Source organism: Trichosurus vulpecula, chromosome 1 (assembly GCF_011100635.1).
Source record: "Trichosurus vulpecula isolate mTriVul1 chromosome 1, mTriVul1.pri, whole genome shotgun sequence".
Taxonomy (NCBI): Eukaryota; Metazoa; Chordata; class Mammalia; order Diprotodontia; family Phalangeridae; genus Trichosurus; species Trichosurus vulpecula.
Window position 1 is genome coordinate 268,287,998 of NC_050573.1, and position 7,936 is coordinate 268,295,933.

The 7,936-nt window shown below is 38.2% G+C and overlaps 1 pseudogene; it reads right to left on the reverse strand.

Annotated features, from left to right (window-relative positions):
* Window positions 1–6,455: 6,455 nt before the first annotated feature.
* On the reverse strand, window positions 6,456–7,080 carry LOC118836841 (annotated as a pseudogene).
* Window positions 7,081–7,936: the final 856 nt, after the last annotated feature.

Sequence of the window (7,936 nt, forward strand, 5' to 3'; positions counted from 1 at the left end):
AGATAGTTCATAATAGAAAAATCGTAAAGGAGAACTTGACTCTTTTTTGTGTTTTCTAAATGTCTCACTTAAAAATAAAATTTTTGGATCCAGTTGAATTTTCTAAATAAAAATAAACCTTAAAATTTGACACATTTTAGTATTTTAAGAAATTTATTATTATATTTAATAATTTCTTCTCCCCCAAGTGCAGCAACATGATTTCCAAAGTTGGTAACAAATGTTACTATCTTCATTTTGAAGCTGAGCAGTCCATGAGGCAACTGTTACAAAAACGATTTTTTGGATTTTTTTTAAGGCTCTAAAACTTTCCTTCCATCTGATGGGTTTATGTATTTTCTGGAAAGGTGCCGACTTTGTTTTTAGGCCAAGTAATGAATAGCAATATTATGGTATCTCATATAAACAAAATGCTCTGCTGTTGTTTGGCTCTTCATATTTCCTAATTTAGAATTACCACAATATCCAGGAATTCTCATTTTCTGGTGCAGAATCAGAAATCTTTATGAGTTCTCATGATTCAGTTGAAAGTAAAAGGAAATGAGCTTCAGACGTTTTCCTTGAACACTCTGCTTGTGGGCAGGAAGTCCAACAGTGTCAACTAAAAACATGGGCATCGTCAGATCTGGGAGAAAAAACCCCAGAAAATAAAACCTGGGAGTCTAAGAGATTCTCTGTCTTCTCCTGTATGTTCTCCTTTTCTCCTCCCCACCCCCACCCCCGACTTTGGCATTCCTTACTCAGAAGTCAAATTGATGAGAAGAAAGCCAAGAAACAGGTGAAAACACAGCTAAAATGATGGAATTATAGTACCTAATTTACACAGAAAGTAAACCTCTTCCACAGAGCTATAAGGATCCTTTATTCAAATATAATTAACAATTATTGCTTTACTACTTTAAGCAGGTGACAGGACGGTCAAAAAGTGTGCTGGCTTAACAAATCAAGAGACTTGGCTTCTGGGTACATGCGGTTCTATCTCTGACTTCTTGTGTGACCTAACACAAATAATATCTGAATTCTTATCTCTAAAAAGGAAATCATTTTGGTATTCTGTAAAGGCAAAGTAAAATAATATGCTTGAAAACTCTGAATGCTTGGATTGAAAATTTTATAAAACTTAGACAGTATTATATAAGAGTTTCAGTGAGGGTAAATTCCTAGTGGAAAACCTATCCTGAAATCAATCTTTCAGTCTTCCCGAGATGCAGGGTGATGTTTCACTATAGCTGTGATTGCTTTCCTCTTCCACTTCAGTTCTGCTCTTGTACATCAGATAGCCTAGTGGTAAGCCCTGTGTTTTCAAAGGCTATCCAAATCCAAGCTTGGGCAGGCCTTGCCAAACTGGAAGGGCTTTATCAATGGACTTCCCATCTGTCATTGAAAGGCCACTCTTGCCCAACTCAGAGAGGCTAATCATTAGAAGATGGGCCACTGACTAATATATATTTTTCTGGACAGAGAAACTCATGGAACCATACCTAAGAAGACAGAATGGGTGTGTTCTGCATTGGTGGATAAAACTACCAATATTATTTTGAAGCTTTGTTCTTCATTTTTGAAAATGTCTATTCATTCATGGGCTGATATTGCCTTTCAAAGATTGTGTTGTACTCTCAATGATCCCAAGCTGCTCCTGTGATGTTAAAACCCATCTCTTTAGCATCAGCATTTTTCCAGTGATGTTATATGGTTGCAGATCATGGAACAAACATAAATCCTGAAGAATTAAATTGTGAGTGACTCAAAGAGCAATGAAGAAATACCTGGCAGCCATGGTGGGCATAATGATGCTACAGCATATTACTAATGATGATGCTAATGATGATTTGCAGACAAAATATGCCATAAAAGATAGCATTCAGAAAATGTGCCATTGGGAAAAGAGATGGGCTTTTTAGTGAAAGTGAAAGATAGCAGATGAACAGAGGAAGGTCTCTACTACTGTTTGTAGGCAATATGGAGTAGTGGATTGAGGCCTGGCCTTTATGACAGGGAGAGAGCTAGGTTCAAATCCAACCTCTGACACACCCTTGTTGTGGGATCCCATGGAAATCAATCACTGTGCTCCAAGCAAGACTAGAAGCTTCAGAAAAGGTGCTGTTCGGCATTGGCAGAGGAAGAAAAAGTTCCTCCACAGGGGCTCCTTTCACCAATGAAATAATAGGTCTATAAAAAAAAGAAAGAAAAGGAAAAGGAAATCTACCTACTTCCTAGGGTTGTTGGGAGACTCAAATGAGATGTGTAAAGTGCTTTGTAAACTTTAAAGTGCTGAAAAGTCAGCTATTATTTTTATTACTGTCTAATGGGTTATGAGAAAGTATGGCTAACAATTGCACTGAAAAAGAAGACTTGATTAGATTGCAATCTGAGGAATTAGAGGAGATATTCATGTAGGTAAAACTACAGATCAGTAGAGGTATTGAAAAAATTTCGGTCCTTAACTCAGAACACATTTATGGTTATCTACTACAAAGAGGACTCAGACCTAAAGTGACTATAAAGTAGGGAAAGAAATGATCTCTGCCCTGAACAAATTTAAAATCTTTATGAGGGGCAGTGTGATATAGTGGAGAGAGGGCTGTGTGACAATTGGCAAATTGTAACCTCTCAGTATCCTAGGCAAATCTCTAAGATATTAAGTCCCAGGCAATTTGTCCATCAATATTACTGGAGTAAGTTTCTGCAAAGAGTGTTCCTTGTGTCAAAAAATAACAATAGATTTGAACAAAAAGGTATGAATATTATTTACATTTTATCATTCTCCAAAGGAGCAGTGAATGTTAAGGATTTGATGTTCTACTTTATCATGTGTGAGTGAAATTAATCATGGCTTCTTAGTCAATATACAATCCTGATTTTAATTGTAACAGATTCCTCTAGATGTCATGATGCATTCCTTAGAAAGGAAGTTTAAAAGGACCTTTTTCTACTAGATTGCTGACCTTGACCTCCCAGGGCAAAAATTCCTGTTTTCCTATGTTTTTAAAGGAAACACGTTTCAGAAAAGCTCTCAATCCCTGTTATGGTGGGGTTTCTTCAAATCTGTTTGGAGAGACAACAATGGAATTCTGGGAAAGATTTGACATAAACCATTTTCATCGAATCTCTCATCAGAGAGAAGTGTTTGTTTATTTTGCTCGAGGGACTATATTCTATGTATGTGCTATTATTAGATTCCTTTGAACTAGGAAAGTCCTATCTCGTGGAGCTTATCGTCTAGTAAAACTTTAAGATTGTTTTCCTGACGCATATGCAAGAACGCATAAAAAGGAGAAACATCTTTCTGTTGAAAATTGATTTTAAAGACTTGCAGAGCAAGTTTTTAAATACACTGCACAAATAATCCAATTTGTTTATCTTACTGCCTTTCAAGTGTCTTTAGACAAAGGGACTGCAAAAGGAAATTTGACTGTTTTTGACGTCCAAGTAATTTACATTGCTCCTGGATCAAAGCAATAAAGAAAAGACAATGGTTACTCAGCTCCACTGTCTTGCCCCATTCTTCCTCTCATCCATCTCTAGTTGAAGCTAAATGTGTGAGAAGAAAGGGAAGGATCAAGCCAACCTGGCACACAGCTGGGAATGCCTATTTCCTGAATTTGATTGCTACAGTGGAATCAAGTGGGGAACGAAAGAATAAAAGGAAAGATTTTAAAGATGCTACATAAGTGAAAAACTAGAAAAAACACAGATTCTATTCTATTCCAAACTTGCTTATTTTAATATCATCCTACAAAATAAAACATTTATTCATACAGAAAAGAAGCTTAGGTTATGGAGTTTCAGTGGAATTCTTTATTCTTTCAATAATTTTGGGGGGGACCAGATGTCATTTCATTGGTATAGGGAACTAGTTAGAAAACATTTTCTACCAATGTAGATCACAACTGTTCTGCCACTGAGAGTCTTATGGAGATCTGGAGCACTTACTCAAGGTCATACAGTCAGTATTTGGTACAGATCAGACTCAAACCCAGGTCTTCCTAACTTTGGGTCTGACTTGCTATCCACTTCATCATGCTGCTTTTCCAGTTAACAAAGAATGAGAGATAATAACTCACATTTCAATAGTACTTTATGGATGCTGAGAACTTTACTGTGAACATATTATTTAATTTTTTCCTCCTAATAATCCAACAAGGTAGTTAATACTAGGTGGCACAGTGAATAGGGTGTAGGACTTGAAGCCAGGAAGACCTGTGTTCAAATTGTCCCTCAGACACTTAATAGCTATATATCTATGGGCGACTTATTTAACTTATAACAGCCTCAGTTTTCTCATCTATAAAATGGGGATAACAATAGCCCCTACCTCCCAGGGTTGTTGTGAGGATCAAAGGAGAAAATTTTTGTAAAGCACTTTGCACACCTTAAGGCACTATATAAATGTTATCATCATCATTGTCATCTCCTCCCCTTTCTCTCCCTCCTCTTTCTCCTTCTCCTCCATCTCCATCTCCTCCATCTCCTCCTCCTCCTCCTCCTTCTCCTCCTTCTTCTCCATCTCCTTTTCCTTCTCCTTCTCCTCCTCTACCTCCTTCTCCTCCTCCTATTCCCCCCGCTCCTTCATGTTCTATAGATGAAGAAGCTGAGGTTTAATAAGAGGCTTAATTGACTTGCCCAAGGGGCCACAATTTCCTCGCTTATAAAACAGGAATAATAATACTTGCACTATCCACCTCATAGGATAAAGGTGCCCATATATCAAGTGCAGAGCCTTGTACTAGTTGCTGTGAGTGATACAAAGGGTGACCTTTAGGTGCTTAGTCAGACAATGCCTCCTCACTTACACTTCTTAATCCCTTGTCTCCTTCAAAATTTGCTTACCTTATGATTTTCTTTACACCCAATTTACCTTGAATTTCTTTTTCTATCCTTTTTAATGTACATGTTGGCTTTCCTTCTATAACATCCCCTCCTTTATAGCAGGGATTGTTATGCCTTTGTATGCCCAGCACTGTGCCTGTACATAGTAAGTGCTGAATGTATTTGTGATTGGGTGATTATGGAAACAGTATAAACACACATATTGATACCTTTACTTATACCCTACATCAATATTGACCTTGATAATGGTATCTCTATCTTTCTGTCTCTCTATATGTAACCTGAAGCTCAAAGCCCGTTACTAGTCTCTCCTCATTGGTAGAATTTGCTTCTCTTCAGAGAATCCTGAAAAGGATTTATTTTCTTTGTTGTATAGAGTGGCTTCCCTGAAAGGAGAGAAAGACTCTAGGAAGAACACATATGGTCTGGAACTGCATGTCTTCACTCTCTTGAAGCCAGCAGCCAGAAGACTAAGTTCTCTATTCTTTCAAATTCTACAATTCCTCTCCACATTGGAGGAACATTGAGTAATCAATCTCCACCAAGGTAAAGAGTCTAATACAAATGGGTTTTGAGCTTCAGGTTACACATACACAGGGTGTATTCTTCATCTATAGGACAGGAAAGAGGAGGAGAAGGAGAAGGAGGAGAAGGAAAAGGAGGAGAAGAAGAAACAGGAGGAGGAGAAGGAAAAGGAGGAGAAGGAGGAGAGGAAGAGAAGGAAGAAGGAAGGAGAAGGAAGAGGAGGAGTAGGAAACAACCTTTGGGATATCTTATATGTAAATGAATATATATATATATATATGCATACACATATGCCTGTATTATATGTACACATTTCTAGGTTTATACACACATGTGTTTATACGTACATAACAGAGCAACAAGAGATGCCACAAAACAAACTGTGGTTGATTATGTTTTGAATAGATGAATAATGAGTACTCTGAGTTCAGAGGAAAGGAGACATCTTTGTAGACTGTAATAGTAAGGGTAGGATTAATGGGAGAAGGTTGGATAGGATTTATAAAGGTGGAGAGAAGGGAGGCTAGTTCAAGTAAAAGTGGACCAGAGATATCATAAGGTCTTTTCCAATGCCAATACTGCTTCTGATTTTTTGAATGACTTTAGATAAATGATTTAACTCCTCTAAATGAGAAGTGGAAAGTACAGGAGATCGAATCAGGAAGAACTTAGGTTAAAATATCACTGATGACTGTGTTTAATTCCTCTGAGACTCAATTTCCTCATCTCTAAAATGGGAATAGTAACATTTAGACTACTTATCTCACAGGGTTGGGAAGTTGAAATGAGATAAGATAATAAAGCCACTTTGAAAACCTTAAAGCACTATGTATATGCCATTTGTTAATATACTGATGAGAATATTAATTATTAATATGAAAATGTTTTGAGTTCCTAAGGAAAGTGATAAAATTATATTAGAATTGGCCAAATATATTTAGGGGACTTGGAGCTTTGGCACATATGAAGACCAAATAGTTGAAACTACTGAATCTGACTTTAGAAAATAAAAACAGAGGGGCTGGGGGAACACAAATATGGAACATTACACATAGGTCTAGATTTTTTTTTACTTATAAATGTTTATTAAATATTTAAGTTTACAAATTAATGTGCACCAAATAGCGGTATTGATGTGGTTGGAGAGTATGGCACCTTCTCCAAACAGCATGACGAAACCCTCCAGTGGTATGGTGGAATTTGTGACCCCTTCCAAGAGTCCGGCTCTTTTGGCCAGCTGAGGTAAACCCTTGCCTCTCTCTGTGCTTGTGCACTGGCTTGGTGATCCATTAAGTGTCAGGGTTTCGTCTGATAGCTTTATGGAATGGGTCAATAAGAATAACCTCAAAGAATTTGGAGGTTGAATCTTCACCCACCCAGTACGAGTTCAAGACTCTTAGGGCCCCACAGTGGAGGCCAGCATGTTCTTCTGCTACAGACTGAAAGCTCCTGCCAAACTTCAGCTGATTGACACAATGATGCACATGTTTCCGCCCTCGGGAACTGGACTCTTTCGGCCACCACGCCGAACTCAAAGACAGTAGACGACATAACCTTGCTTGGCCTTGTAGCCCAGAATTTCGGGCTTTGTCGGTTCTGGTGGGTGGGGGCGCAGGGTTCAGCTCGGACAGCTGGCAGTACTGCCAGTAGTACAAGCTCAGCAGGAGCTGCATGACAACCGACTGTCTTCCTCCACAGCTCCTGGATGTACTTGTAAGCCCCCATCCTGGCTTACTCCTAGCCTGCCTGATAGCTGCTGCCGACTGGAAAAGCAAATTTTTTTCAACATATTGATTGTTTAAGCAGGTAGGTGGTACAGTGATAGAGGGCTGGACCTGAAGTCAAGAAAACTTGAGTTCAAATACAGTCTTAGAGACTTATAAGCTCTGTGACTTTGTCCTCAGTCTACCCCAGTTTCCCCATCTATAAGATGAGGATAAAAATAGTACCTACCTTTAGGTTTGTTATGGAGATCAAATGAGGTATTTGTAAAGTGTCTGTCCTATTGTGGGTGCTTAATAAATATTTGTTTCTTTCCTTTCTCATTTTTTATCTTTTTATTTTGAAATTATTCTTTGTTATATAGAGTGGCTCCCTGAGAGAGGTGAGGGGAAACTTAGGTGACATAAACATAAAAGATATCAATAAAATTTACTTTTTTGGGGGGAGAGGCAATTGGGATTAAATGTCTTGCCCAGGGTCATAGAGCTAATAAGAGTCTGAGGCTGGATTTGAACTCAGGTACCCTTGACTCCAGGGCCAGTGCTCTATCCACTGAACTCCTGAGCTGCCCCAATAAAATTTACTTTTCGAACTATGTCAATAGACCAGAAGGAAGATGATGACTGGTAGTAGTGAGAATGGGAGAAAAGAGATTAATTAAAAAAATTTGTTCCATAGACATATAAAGTAAGAATGTTGAAGTCTCAGTTCCTGCATAATACAAAGTTCTAATGGGAGCCTAACAAAATCAAAGCCCTGCAACCAATTACAGAAGTTCAAAGATTACATAGACCATCTTAGAGTAAATACGACAGGGATAGAAGAAAGATGCCCAAATGATGACAAAGATAGTGTCCCA